This window comes from Triticum dicoccoides, chromosome 7B, assembly GCF_002162155.2.
Source record: "Triticum dicoccoides isolate Atlit2015 ecotype Zavitan chromosome 7B, WEW_v2.0, whole genome shotgun sequence".
NCBI lineage: Eukaryota > Viridiplantae > Streptophyta > Magnoliopsida > Poales > Poaceae > Triticum > Triticum dicoccoides.
In genome coordinates, this window is record NC_041393.1 from 187,790,697 (window position 1) to 187,806,862 (window position 16,166).

The following is a 16,166-nucleotide window of genomic DNA, read 5'->3' on the forward strand; positions in this document are numbered from 1 at the left end:
CGGCGTCAGGGAAGGGTCGGTGATCTTCTCAGAATGCCACCACTTCTCGGCAACGGGGAATGCGGTCGGCAGCTTCAGCGAGCTCTGGGAGCGCTTGGCATCCATCAAAATCCACCTCTTCATGGCATCCTCTACCTTCTTCCCGGCGCGGGAGATTGCGTTACCACCCCGCGCCGCGACAAAGTCGATGCACCCAACAGGATTGTCGCCGGTCTTGTGAAGGTAGAAGTAATGGCGGAAAAAGGCAACAGAGCGCATCACCCCCATGAACGCCTCACAATAAATGGTGAAAAGGGATAGAAGGAGGATGGAGTTGGCATGGATGTGGAGTGCGTGAAGACCATAGTTGTGAAGGATGGTGAAGAAGAAGTGGGAGAATGGAGGTAACAGCCCCGAGTAGATGCTGTGCATGAAGAAGGGGAAGAAGTTGCTACCAGCGGGCTCTGGTGCAGCGGTGGCGATCCGGAGCGCTGTCTTCCCCCACTCGTTGTCATCGCTCGCCGTTAGGAGGAGCGTGGTCTGGAGCTTATCCCCGGCCACACAGGGCGCCAGCAGCCCTCGCTCATACCAGGCGGAGCCGGCAACCAGAGCAGGAGCCGTGGTCCTTTCAGCGGCCATCAAGCAGAAGGTTTGGTGGAAAATCGGCAGATCTGGTGAGTTCTTCTGCTGCGGGGAGAAGGCGATCTGGAGCAAGACGAAGAAGGAACAATGAAATCCTGGCGACAGGCGGCGCCCCTTTTGTCATATGGAAGTAGTTGCCGAGGCAGCATGGGGAAGCAGAGTCGCCCACGTCTAATCAATAGCCACATGTCATCAAGGCCGCATGCTGATAGGGCCTGCGGCGCTCCACCCTTGCCCTTTGGCTTCGCCTAGAAGCCAAGTTCGAGCGCGCCTTGGGCCCGGGGACTACTGTCGGCGTCCTGGATATGGGGGTATCCAGCCCTGCCAGCCTGCGGCCCACCACGTGGCTCCATCGACGGCCTGGTGCGGCCCAGCTCCAACACCAACACCACAAGACCCTCAAGAGGGGCCAAGCCTCACGAGGCGGACAACGCCAAGACCCTCGAAGGAAGCAGCCTCCTCAGGAGGGATCCTAAGGGGCGGAGAGTTCTATGCAAGCTACCTCACGAGGCTCAGCTCATGTGAGCCATGACGACCAAGGCCAGGCGGGCGCCAAGCAAGCGCCAGGCGAGCGCAGAGCGCATGTTTCCTCTTCGGTGCAAGGGAGACAAGCCACATGCGCGGGGTCCCAAGGAATCAGCCAAAGGTTACCATTTCAGTGCAATGAGACCAAGACCGCCAGGACGGCAGGACGGAGGTCATCAACAAGCCCACCGCAGCATCACGACCAGAGGCTTTTCATAGGCGAAGACTACTTTTGTCAGGATAGACTGTACTATTTGTCCCCTTTCAAATCTCACCGTTGTGGAATCCCTTCCCACTCATATTTGGGAAGAGGACCAAGGCCACTATAAGTAGGACTAGCCACAACCATAGGAAGGGGACCGAAATGATAACAAGTATAGCACCACACCAGCTCAAGAACACCTCTCCTCCGGAGGCTTGTTCATTCGTAGCCCTTCGAGGCAATCCACTACACCACACTGGATTAGGGTATTACACCACAACAGTGGCTCGAACCAGTATAAATCTCTTTGTCTTTGTGTCTCTCTGAGCTCGGTGCGCTAGGCCTAGGAGGATTGCGAGTAGGCACGCTGGGCAGGTTGAGATCTCCGCACGCACCCCAAAGTTCGAACCTCTCAAGGGTTGTCGGATCCCGAAATCCGACATAGCCATGATGGAGGCCGCCCACGACCATGTCAAGGCTGCCCACGCCTAGTTTATGGCGGTCACCGCACAAATCGAACGAAGCTTCTCCGACAATGGTCGGCAACCCATGGCCGAAGAGTTGGCAATCGCCGAGGGCGTTCGAGCAGCCATCCGTTCCTCCGCTGCATACTGATACGTCTCCAACGTATCTATAATTTTTTTATTGTTCCATGCTATTATATTACCTGTTTTGGATGTTTATGGGCTTTATTTTACACATTTATATGATTTTTGGGACTAACCTACTAACCGGAGGCCCATCCCGTATTGCTGTTTTTTTGCCTACTTCGGTATTTCGAAGAAAAGGAATATCAAACGGAGTCCAAATGGAATGAAACCTTCGGGAGCGTGATTTTTGGAACGAACTTGATCCGAAGGACTTGGAGTGCAAGTCAAGAAGCAACCGAGGCGACCAGGAGATAGGAGGGCGTGCCCACCCCTCCTGGGTGCGCCCCTATCTCCTGGGCCCCTCGAGCAGCCACCGACGTACTTCTTCTTCCTATATAAGCCTACATACCCCAAAAACATCCAGGGAGCCACCAAAGAAATATTTCCGCCACCGTAACCTTCTGTATCCGCAAGATCCCATCTTGGAGCCATCGCCGGTGTTCCGCCGGAGGGGGAATCTACCACGGGGGGCTTCTACATCAACACCATAGCCCTTCCGATGAGTTGTGAGTAGTTTACCACAGACCTTCGGGTCCATAGTTATTAGCTAGTTGGCTTCTTCTCTCTTTTTGGATCTCAATACAATGCTCTCCCCCTCTCTTGTGGAGATCTATTCGATGTAAACTCTTTTTGCGGTGTGTTTGTCGAGATCCGATGAATTGTGGGTTTATGATCAAGTTTATCTATGAGAAATATTTGAATCTTCTCTGAATTCTTTTATGTATGATTGAGTTATATTTGCAAGTCTCTTCGAATTATCGGTTTGGTTTGGCCTACTAGATTGATCTTTCTTGCCATGGGAGAAGTGCTTAGCTTTGGGTTCAATCTTGTGGTGTCCTTACCCAGTGACAGAAAGGGTTGCAAGGCACGTATTGTATTGCTGCCATCGAGGATAAAAAGATGGGGGTTATATCATATTGCTTGAGTTTATCCCTCTACATCGTGTCATCTTTCATAATGCATTACTCTGTCTTATGAACTTAATACTCTAGATGCATGCTAGATAGCGATCGATGTGTGGAGTAATAGTAGTAGATGCAGGCAGGAGTTAGTCTACTTGTCACGGACGTGATGCCTATATACATGATCATGCCTAGATAATCTCATAATTATTCACTTTTCTATCAATTTCTCGACAGCAATTTATTCACCCACCGTAATACTTATGCTATCTTGAGAGAAGCCACTAGTGAAACCTATGGCCCCCGGGTCTATCTTTTATCATATAAGCTTTCTATCTACTTTTATTTGCATCTTTATTTTCTGCATCTATATTGTAAAATACCAAAAATATATTTATCTTATCATATTATCTCTATCAGATCTCACTTTCACAAGTGGCCGTGAAGGGATTGACAACCCCTTTATCGTGTTGGTTGCGAGTTCTTTGTTTGTTTGTGTAGGTTCGTGGGACTTGTGAGGAGCCTCCTACTGGATTGATACCTTGGTTCTCAAAAACTGAGGGAAATACTTACGCTACTGTGCTGCATCACCCTTTCCTCTTCAAGGAAAACCAACGCAATCTCAACACATAGCAAGAAGGATTTCTGGCGCCGTTGCCGAGGAGGTCTTCGCTCAAGTCAAGACATACCAAGTACCCATCACAAACTCATCTCCCTTGCATTTATATTATTTTCCATTTGCCTCTCGTTTTCCTCTCCCCCACTTCACCCTTGCCGTTTTATTCGCCCTCTCTTTCCCAATCTCCTCCCTTTTCCGTTTGCCTTCTTTTTTCTCCCTCTTTCGCTTGCCTTTTTCTGTTTGCTTGTGTGTTCGATTACTTATCGCCATGGCGCAAGATAATACAAAATTGTGTGATTTCTCCAATACCAATAATAATGATTTCCTTAGTACTCCGATTGCTCCTCTTAATGATGTTGAGTCTTGTGAAATCAATGCTGCGTTATTGAATCTTGTTATGAAAGATCAATTCTCCGGCCTTCCTAGTGAAGATGCCGCTACCCATCTAAACAACTTTGTTAATTTGTGTGAGATGCAAAAGGAAAAATATACGGATAATGATATTGTTAAATTGAAGTTATATCCGTTTTCACTTAGAGATCGTGCTAAAGTTTGGTTTTCATCTTTGCCTAAAAATAGTATTGATTCTTGGAACAAGTGCAAAGATGCTTTTATCTCTAAGTATTTTCCTCCCGCTAAGATCATCTCGCTTAGGAACGATATTATGAATTTTAAACAACTTGATCATGAGCATGTTGCCCAATCTCGGGAAAGAATGAAATTGATGATTCGCAATTGCCCTACTCATGGTTTGAATTTATGGATGATCATACAAATTTTTTATGCCGGATTAAACTTTGCTTCTAGAAATCTTTTAGATTCGGCCGCCAGAGGCACGTTTATGGAAATCACTTTAGGAGATTCTACAAAACTTCTAGATAATATTATGGCTAATTATTCTCAATGGCACACCGAACGATCTACTAGTAAAAAGTGCATGTTGTAGAAGAAATTAATGTTTTGAGTGGAAAGATGGATGAGCTTATGAAACTTTTTGCTACTAAGAGTTCTTCTATTGATCCCAATTATATGCCTTTATCTACCTTGATTGAGAATAATAATGAATCTATGGATGTAAATTTTGTTGGTAGGAATAATTTTGGAAATAATGCTTATAGAGGAAACTTTAATCCTAGACCGTTCCCTCGCAATTCCTCTAATAATTATGGAAATTCCTACAATAATTATTATGGTAATTTTAATAGGATGCCCTCTTATTTTGAAAATAGTGTGAAAGAATTTATGGTCTCTCAAAAGAATTTTAATGCCTTGCTTGAAGAAAAGTTGCTCAAAGTTGATGATTTTGGCTAGGAACGTTGATAGAGTTTCGCTTGATGTTGATTCTCTTAAACTTAGATCTTCTTCTCCTAAGCATGATATCAATGAGTCTCTCAAAGCAATGAGAAGTTCCATTGACGAATGCAAAGAAAGAACCGCTAGATTGCATGCTAAGAAAGATTGCTTTGTGAAAGCGTGTTCTTCTAGTTTCCATGAAAATAATGATGAAGATCTTAAAGTTATTGATGTGTCCCCTATTAGATCTTTGTTTTGCAATATGAATCTTGATAATAATGGGACTGGAGATGAGTCAACTTTATTTAGAAGGCGTCCCAATAATTCGGAGTTTTTAGATCATGATGCTAAATTTGGTAAAAGTGGGATTGGAGAGGTCATGACTTTAAATAGTATTGAACCCACTATCTCGGATTTCAAGGAATTTGATTATGATAATTGTTCTTTAGAAAGTTGTATTTCCTTGTTGCAATCCATTGCTAATTCTCCTCATGCTTATAGTCAAAATAAAGCTTTTACCAAACATATTGTTGACGCCTTGATGCAATCTTTTGATGAAAAACTTAATTTGGAAGTTTCTATACCTAGAAAACTTAATGATGAGTGAGAACCTACTATAAAGATTAAAATTAAAGATCATGAGTGTTTTGCTTTGTGTGATTTGGGTGCTAGTGTTTCCACGATTCTGAAAACCTTATGTGATATTCTAGGTTTCCATGATCTTGATGATTGCTCTTTAAATTTGCACCTTGCGGATTCCACCATTAAAAAGCCAATGGGAAGAATCAATGATGTAATTATTTTTGCAAATAGAAATTTGGTGCCCATTGAGTTTATCGCTCTTGATATAGATTGCAATCTTTCTTGCGCTATTATTCTTGGTAGACCTTTCCTTAGAACGATTGGTGTGATTATTGATATGAAGGAAGGGAATATTAGATTCCAATTTCCATTAAAGAAAGGCATGGAGCACTTTCCAAGAAAGAAAGTCAAATTACCTTATGAATCTATCATGCGAGCTACCTATGAATCAAGTGTCAAAGAAGGCACTACTTAGATCTATCCTAGTTTTTATGCCTAGCTAAGGGCGTTAAACGATAGCGCTAGTTGGGAGGCAACCCAATTTTTCTATGTGTTTTTTGTTTTTGTTCATGTTTAGTAATAAATTTTGCATCTACTTTCTATTTAGATGTGTTTTCATGTTTTATTTAGTGTTTGTGCCAAGTAGAACCTATAGGATAACCTATGATATGAGTTGATTTGATTCTGCTGAAAAACAGAAACTTTGCGCTCACGAGAAAAAAAATCAACAAATCACAGAAACGAGCTTTTTCATTGATTCTTTTTGCTGATATTAAATAAACAAATTTTTTAGGACGTCCTATTTTGGTAGGATTTTTAAGGTTCCAAAAGTTTGCGTTAGTTACAGATTTCTACAGATTCTGTTTTTCGTGTGTTGTTTTCTTATTTTTATGCATCTATGCCTAGTATGTAAGGGTGTGAACCATAGAAAACTTGGAATACAATAGGTTTACCACCAATATAAATAAAGAATGAGTTCATTACAGTACCTTATGTGGTGGTTTTGTTTTCTTTCACTAACGGAGCTTATGAGATTTCCTGTTGAGTTTTGTGTTGTGAAGTTTTCAAGTTTTGGGTAAAGTTTTGATGGACTATGGAATAAAGAGTGGGCAAAATCCTAAGCTTGGGGATGCCCATGGCACCCCAAAATATTCAAGAATAGCCAAAAGCCTAAGCTTGGGGATGCCCCCGGAAGGCATCCCCTCTTTCGTCTTCGTTCATTGAACTTTACTTGGAGCTATATTTTTATTTGCCACATGATATGTGTTTTGCTTGGAGCATCGTGTATTATATTAGTCTTTACTTTTTAGTTTACCACAACCATCCTTGCTGTAAGACACCTTTTGGGAGAAGCCTACTTGATTGAAATTTATTAGAATACTCTATGTGCTTCACTTATATCTTTTGAACTAGATAGTTTTTGCTCTAGTACTTCACTTATATCTTTTAGAGCACAGCGGTGGTTTAATTTTGAAGAAATTGTTGATCTCTCATGCTTCACTTATATTATTTTGAGAGTCTTTTAGAACGGCATGGTATTTGCTATGGTTATAAATTGATCCTAGAATGACGATCATCCAAGTTGGGTATAATAAAAACTATCATAGGAAGTGAATTGGATGCTATGATCAATTTGATACTTGATAATTGTTTTGAGATATGGAGGTAGTGATACTAAAGTCATGCTAGTTGGGTGATTATGAATTTAAAGAATGCTTGTGTTGAAGTTAGCAAGTCCCGTAGCATGCACGTATGGTTAAAGTTGTGTAACAAATTTGAAACATGAAGTGTACTTGGCTTGTCCATCCTTATGAGTGGCGATCAGGGACAAGAGATGGTCTTTTCCTACCAATCTATCCCTTTAGGACACTACAAAAAAAGACACATCCGTGACATTTTGGGCCGAATGGATTTTTTTCTGTCATACATATGACACTTCTATGATGATAATTGTGACAAAACCCGGTATCATCATAGATGTGGTGGGCTCCTACTTCTATGACAAAAAATCATGACAGAAAATGGGCTTTTCATCCTGGGCGGGCCGGAGACGCAGCTCCATGACATTCTTTGAGCCGTCCATGACGGAAAAAACCGTGGTAGAAGTGAGGGCGAGGAAAATTTCGGGGAGTTCCCGGTTACGGTGGGTGGTCGGGGGCCGAGCGATGCGCGTTTCTCTCTTACACGTACGCGCGTGTGTGCGAGGCGTTGGCTCTGACTGAACCCGAGTGAGGCATTGGGCTCTAACTGAACCCGAGCGATTGCACTGCAGGCTACGTGTTACTGAAGCCGAGCGATCAATCGATGGCTATTAACTGAACCCGATCGAGCGATTCCTTCGCTACTGCTGCTAACTGAAGCCGATCGATGCTACCTCTCTGGATGAACAGTGAGTATTGTGGGGGGGAGGGGGGGATGAACAGTGAGCGGTGGCATTGCCTCTGGATGAAAAGGACCCCGTGGTGTGGAGGGCAGGATGAACAGTAGACGGTGGAAGGGTGCCCGTGGAGGGGTGGTTGAATAATAGCCGGTGGAGTAGCGCACGGTGGAGGCTGGATGAACAGGAGCCCGTGGAGGCTGGAGGAGGTCGACGATAGCCCGTGGAGCCTGGAGGAGGTCGACGGTGGAGATGAACAGTATGCCGTGGAGTCCCGTTTTGCGGTACGCCACACCCCTCCCGATGAACAGGACCCCCGTTTCGACCGTAGCGCTCCAACACAAGTCCGTTTCATCCGTTTTGCAGTACGCCACACCCCTCCCGATCAACAGGGCCCCCATTTCGACCGTAGGAGGTTCGTTTTGTCCGTTTTGCGGTACGCCAGACCCCTCCCAATGAACAGGACACCCGTTTCGACCGTACGAGGTCCGTTTCCTCCATTTTGCGGTACGCCAGACCCCTCCCGATGAACAGAATCCTGTTTTGAATGTGGTCGGTCGAACACAAGGCCGTTTCCTCCGTTCTGCGGTACGCCAGAGCTCGTTTCCATCGCCTGTTTGGTCCAAGCCCTCCCGATGAACACGACCACGCATTCTGTTCCGACCCAGCCGGTTGGCTCCCATGCATCCCGTTGCCTCCCGATGAACACGACGCATTCCGTTGCCTCCCCATGAACACGACGCATTCGTTGCCTCCCCATGAACATGACGCATTTCATTGCCTCCCCATGAACACGATGATGACGTTGTTTCTCCGTTCCCACCCAGCCATGTACACGAGCCCTGGCCATACGTATGCGCGAGTAAGCGTTTGAGATCCCGCCCGTATGTACGTACGTGGCCATATTTTCTTTCTTGCACCCTGGCCGTTGTACGTACGTGTACATGCTACGTGCGCGCCTCTACTACGACACGTGCGTGCCTCTACTACGACATGTGCGCGCCTCTACATCCACCAGTATGTACGTACACGTTCGCGACCAGAATGACAACGCTACGTATGCTTCGACCAGGTGGGTCCTGACTGTCAGGCACTTCCTTGCGTGCGAAGATGTAGCTGGTGGTCCCAGTAGTCAGGGGGGCGAATCGTTTTTTTTGCCCGGACGCACTTCCTTGTTTAAGAAGATGTAGCTGGTGGGTCCCAGCAGTCAGGGGGGCGAATCGTTTTTTTTTGCCCGGACGCACTTCCTTTCATGCGAAGATGTAGCTGGTGGGTCCCAGCAGTCAGGGGGAAACGTTTTTTCGCGAAATAAGGTGGCCCGTTCGGTGGGTTCCTGCTGTCAGGTGGAGGAATAATTATTTTGCGCATAATAAGGAGGCACTTCCGCGGCCGCCTGGACCCAGCTGTCAGCCTCTCCATGTACAGTACTCTTCCAATGGAAGTCAGTCGTTGACCATGTTGACCATGCCGCGCCGAGAGCACCAGGGCAGTGGATGACGGTGAGGCCTAGGAAGGGGACGACGCGGAGCCGGGAAAGACGCAGCAGTGGAAGCCGGTGCGGAGAGGAGTACGAGGGTTCACTGGTTTGGCTGCGGTGTGAGGCTGCCATCGCCGCAGAATAATAGGGGGTGTGGGTGAGTAGAGGGATGGCCTGGCCAGCGGTGGGAGTAGTACGGGGCGGTGAGGCCTCCGCGGCATCACAGCCGGCCACGGGAGGCAGGAGCACGCGACACGACCGGCGCTGCTTTGGGCGGCTGGAGCAAGAAGACCAGAGGTTGAAGAAGCAATACGACCGTTGGATGGACATCGTACGATCACTGCAGCTAGAATCGTTTATATTGACTAACTTGACAAAGCCCTTGGTACGCGTCAACTTAGTAGGCCCACAGCTCGGATTTGGCAGAGAACATATAGCCCATTTGCGATTTGTAAGAATGTACAGCCCATTTTTAATTCTAATGGAATTTACTACAGCCCACTTACAGTTTGTTAAAAGTACAACCCAACTTCTAGCTAGGACAACAATTAATAATTTCAAACAACCGCTCAAAACAGAATTCAAAAAAAATTCCCACATTTTGATGGGATCCGAAATATTTTTATCCGAAATTTCTAGTCAGGTTAAATATAATTTCAAAATAAAGTTGTATTACGTTAAAATCCAACGAAATATTGCGCGCGCAACAAGTAATGAAATTAAAATTTTCAAATTCCAAAAATAATATATTTTTTAAACTAATTACATGTTTGGTGCATAGTTACTGCCGAGTTATTATAATTACATCCCATTTATTATTTCTTAAAGTTCATTTTTTTGTTAAGCCTAATGCATACCTCCTAGGAAAGTTTGCAGCCCAGCGGGGCGGAGAATAACAAGTTGACCCTGATATTGTGTACAACTGTCGGCCCAGTTGCATTGCTGATGTTAAAAAAAAGGCCTGTGTAGTACAGTACAACCTAACATGGTTACTCAGCCCACATTCAGCGACGCCAGAAAGGCCCAAACAAGGCTTCTATACAACTTTTTTAAGTCACTGAGCTCAATTAATAACTTCAGAAAAAAGTTAGATTACAGTGGAACCTAATTAAAAGTTGTCGCAAGCAAATAAATAATTCAACGGGTCCCACTTGCGCGTGTGCGCTCGTGTGTGTGCATGCACGCGCGTGTGTGTGTGTGTGTGTGTGTGTGTGTCTGTGTGTGTGTGTCAGAGAGAGAGAGATAGAGAGAGACCCATCGGTCGATGCTCGTAAATACATCTTTCAGCCATATGCATTGCTGATGCCCAGTAAACACTTATATAGTTGACACATTCATATAGAACATCATAGCACACTGAACTTGCATACAAAAATTTCACGCAGGCGGCACAATCAGAATGGAAGCAGTGGATCACTAAGGGAAGGGCTATGTTGAAACCAACGAAGTCGTACATAATGGTTCATCGTCTTTATCAATGATGGGAAATATCTTGAATGTTGTGCAAAGAAAACAGACAGACAACACAATAAGTTCTGCTAGCACATTAAGTTGATGTACAACCCTTTCTAAAAAAAGTTCAGGTACAAAATTAGAGCAGGTCACAATCAAATGTACTGGCATATCAGTGCTTCACACCCATAGCTTGGATTTAACTAGTATCTGACAAGATTCAGTTGTTACCTCAAATTAGAGCACATCCAGGCAGGCAGCCCTGCCTCTTCTCCCAAAGAAGCAGTGGCCTCCGCTGCGTGATGGAGTAGGCCCTGTGCCATCCATTGTTCCGAGCAACACGGGGAAAGTCTGACATTGACTCCTGTAATGGACGTCGTCGATGGAGCCTGGCACCAGCGGAGGCGGCAGTGAAAGTGCAACTATCCCTAGGTGGTTTTGGTAATTTCTAACAACATATAGCTCATTGAGCTAATACTATTCCAAGACAAATATTTCAGGAAAGCTCAATGAATGGCATGGCATGGATGAGAAAAGTGGATCCCTCAAAATGCTAAGGATAAAAGGATTGGCTCAAGCTTCAAGCTCAAGACTCTACATTTTATATTTTAGTGATCCAAGATCACATTGAGTCTATAGGAAAAACCAATACTACCAAGGAGGGATGAGGTGTTGCTTAATGAGGTTCTTGCTTCATATTGCTTAGTGATATGCTCCAAAACCCTCAACTACTTTCCCACATCCACATATGACCTAAACCTAAAGTCCAACTCGGCCCCACCGATTCTTTCTATCCGGCGCCATCGAGTTCAGATGTCATAGCCACTGCCACAAACCCTAGGCAAATCGGTCTCACCGATAGGGATCTCGGTCTCACTGAGATGGGATTGTAATCTCTCTGTTTCCCTTCGTAACATCTCGGTCTCATCGAGATGAGCGATCGGTCCCAGCGAGATTGGAATGTAAACTCTCTGTTTCCTTTTCGTAACATTTTGGTTTCACCAAAAAGAGTGAACCGGTCCCACCGAGTTTACCTGACCAACTCTCTGGTTAGCTTATTACCAAAATCGGTCTCACTGAGTTTGTGTAATCGGTCTCACCGAGATTACATTATGCCCTAACCCTAACCATATCGGTCCTACCGAGTTGCATGTCGGTCCCATCGAAAACCCTAACGGTCACTAGGTTTACTAAATCGGTCTGACCGAGTTTGTTGATTCGGTCCCACCGAGATTGGTAACTTGTGTGTAACGGTAAGATTTTGTGTGGAGGCTATATATACCCCTCCACCTCCTATTCATTCATGGAGAGAGCCATCAGAACAAACCTACACTTCCAACTTCCCATTTCTGAGAGAGAACCACCTACTCATGTGTTGAGACCAAGATATTCCATTCCTACCATATGAATCTTGATCTCTAGCCTTCCCCAAGTTGCTTTCCACTCAAATCTTCTTTCCACCCAATACAAATCCTGTGAGAGAGAGTTGAGTGTTGGGGAGACTATCATTTGAAGCACAAGAGCAAGGAGTTCATCATCAACACATCATTTGTTACTTCTTGGAGAGTGGTGTCTCCTAGATTGGCTAGGTGTCACTTGGGAGCCTCCGACAAGATTGTGGAGTTCAACCAAGGAGTTTGTAAGGGCAAGGAGATCGCCTACTTCGTGAAGATCTACCGCTAGTGAGGCAAGTCCTTCGTGGGCGACGGCCATGGTGGGATAGACAAGGTTGCTTCTTCGCAGACCCTTCTTGGGTGGAGCCCTCCGTGGAGTCGCGCAGTCGTTACCCTTCGTGGGTTGAAGTCTCCATCAACATGGATGTACGATAGCACCACCTATCAGAACCATGGCTAAAAAATCACCGTGTCTCCAAATTGCTTTTGATATCTCCAAATTCTTCCCTTTACATTCTTGCAAGTTGCATGCTTTATTTTCCGCCGATCATATACTCTTTGCATGCTTGCTTGAATTGTGTTAAGATTGCTTGACTTGTGCTAAGTTTGCTAAAATCTGCCAAAGACTAAAATTGGGAAAAGGTTAAGTTTTTATTTGGTCAAGTAGTCTAATCACCCCCCCCTCTAGACATACTTCAAGGTCCTACAGGTAGGACTTCAATTGATGGATTGACCACTTCTTCGACATGCACGAACACTCGATACAGGTACATCCCTAACATGGTCCACGACGGCCTTGGTGGTGACGAATAGTACAACCCCGGTTCCTGCACTGGTATCTCAACACCAATCACCTTCGATATGGTGGACGGCTTCTTCATCCATGCCATAACCGTCAGAGCCCAGCTGTCTGGAGGAACAAAGATACTTACGAGCTCACCTCCAAGGTCGTTGATAAGCTGTTCATGGACTCGCTTTTCCAAGCACGTCGAGGCATGCCGTGGAAGGTAAGCTTTGTTAAAAAGTCAAGCTCAGAGGGCACCGAGCCCCATCCTGGGTGCCACCGCTCAAAGCTCACCAGCGCGCCATCGCAGAACAAACGCTAGGAAGATTCGAACACACGACTGCAGTCGAAAGTTGTCCGAAACCTAACGAAGAAATCAGCCGGTGGCGGACAAACTTCAACGAGAAAGTCACTTATTTGGATGTCGTGCGCAATGCCAAGAGCTTTGACAAGGTCGTCCAGTGAGACGGGAGGCCGATCGCCATTGATGGTTACCATCAACACTTTGCCGGCAAACTGGTCGTCAAGCGCCGCCATACCACTGTTGAGCAACAGCACACAGCGACCGAAGGTAGGACGGACCTCAGGATCTCCGGCTTGGAGATCCGCGTTGACCGACGACATGATAGTGTGCTTGAGTACATGGAGTACAGGAGGGGGATTTGGGGGAACTAGAGTAGGAATCGAGATTCCAGATGTGGGGGAGGGGCGGGAGACTGGGGATGAAAAGGTAGTATGAATTTCGAGCACGCGCCAATATGCTCTCGGCGCGCAAGCACACGAAAAAACCGGTGGATCCCACATGTCAGCCTAAGAGTCCTTATTCTTTCTTTTTTGGAGAGCCCGACCTTTTTTTCAGGATCTTTTGAGAGCCCGGCCTAAGAGTCATAATTGACCTGTTTGGCATTGCGTTACTACTCAGCCCATATTCAACGACACCTCACTGGCCCAAACAAGTGTACATCATTGAAAAGACACTGAGCTCAAATATATAACTTGAAAAAAGGAGATTTACTCTGAACACTGGAGAATGGTGATGCCCTCATTTAGCCCACCAGTAGTTCGAGACAATAAACAGTTCGAAACAACGATATATACACCATTTAAACATTGACTAGTGACTACTACTGACATAAACAACAAGACATGATAGTTCATAAGAAGTCTTGCTACACCACCAAAACGCACCCATCTGCAGCGCTCAGACTCTCGTGATCTAGACGAGAATGACATTCTAAACAGAAGCAACTATTACATAGTAAGAGTGACATAGACAAGGATGACCAAATGACAAGGAATATGCATAACAAAAGAAAGAACTACCCATACAGAACCAGCATCAAAGACAACAAAGTCATTCGAAGAGATGATCCAACAGCATCATAATTTGCAGCCCCGCTTCAGCGACCAGTGATCCGAAGACACCAGTACTCCACCCTTTCGATGCAACAGCCCAATTACCTATCAACCTGAAGGCTTGAACCACATCACTGCCTGTCGTAATTGAGACATCCAAGGATCAAAGTTAATCTGGATGCCTTTGTCATTCTCACCTTCTTTTGGCTGCAGGCTGTATCGTTGACAATCAGGGGAGTTTGCTCCCGAACTCCTAGAGCTCGCCGTGTAGACACAGTTTTCCATAGCAAACAGAGCCTCTCTGCCATCAAGGTCCTTGCCAACGGTGATCTCCTGGTTAATCGGATAATTGAGTCCGAGAAACAGAGAGTGTGAACCAAGGCTGTTTACCCGTCTCCAACTAAAAAATCCTGATGGCCCCAACAAGCTGGTATCCTGCTCATAGACGTAACAACCACTGTCCGGATACTCACATATTTCACGGTGCTTGTATACAATGGGGTTTTTGCAATATAAATTTTCCGGATCATGCGTTCGAATGATCATTACTCTTTTTCCGTCTTCTGATCGAGCGAGGAACCAGTTGTGCTTCCCTGTTTTTGGCAAAGGTGGTGTGATTACAAAGGGCAGTAACTATAGGGACACTGCATCATATCAAAAAGGACAGGCATTGTTAATGTAAGATCAACATTGTTCAGAGTATGAGTAGGATAATGCAAGAAACAGCAATGATATGTCCCTGTTGGAACTAGGAGGAAAATACAGGGAAATGTACACTGGGTTCAAAAATATAGAAGTGCCATGCATGATTACACTCATATTATCTCGCAATCGATTCTTCACAGGAAACTACCATGTCATGCATGTTATGTAATCATGTTCTGTCCTCACAAAGAAATTCTTCAAGGTAACTAACATACCATGCATTGTTATATACTCGTGTTCTGTGGGCAAAAAATGTGTGAGGATATTAGTCTAGCCATTGATTGCTGAAGGGCGAATATAGGTATGTACACATGGTAAGCATTGCAGGATTTCACTACTTCCAAATATAGAGTTCTCCATATGCACATTTACTTCCCTAATGTATGGTTAGATGAAACCAACAATGTGGTGCATGTTTCTACATCATGAAAATGAGGAAAACTAACATGGCCATTGATACACACTCATATTTAGTAGTAGTATATAGATTACTGTAAAATAAGGATAATATCTATATATTCCTAACTGTTTGATTATTCAGGGTACAAATTGGTTGTAATGACATGGTCACAATCACATGAATTAACTCATTCCAAATATAGCTGATTTACGGTGTCTATAATACATTGCCATAGTTCTACTCAAATTTTGCTCAAACAGGGATATGTCAATCATCACAAAAGGTTCAAACAGTGTCATGGCGTCATCATTAACATGAGACAGAAACAACTTACATGCGTCGTCCCAGCAATACGTGGTGCCATCTACTTTGTCGATCGCGTAGATGATGCCATTGTGTTCAATAGCATCACAGAAGTGTGTATCAGCTTTGACGATGATCCACTGCGAGTTGGGTTCTCTCCAGCTAAAGAAGGCACCGGCGTAAAGATAGGCGAGTCCGCGATCGAACAAGGCAATTAGCTTGAAGTCTGCGTAATTCGCATGTCGTGTGGGCACTTGGCAGATTACAATCTTCTGCAAAACAAGGTCCGTCCAACTAACGTGGTAATCTAGATGACTTGGACCGCGATGGTAATACTCTATATAACCCAACGGAGGAAGGATAATCTCATGGGAGGTCTGGAAGTTCATGAGCACCAACTTTTTACTGTCTTCTCTGAAGGCAGCCATCTAGTGGGAGTTCCCCAGTACATACCTGCCAAGAAGTTTCGGGCGATGGTGATCGGATCGATGTCGAGGGAAATGATGTACGACGACCCACTACAT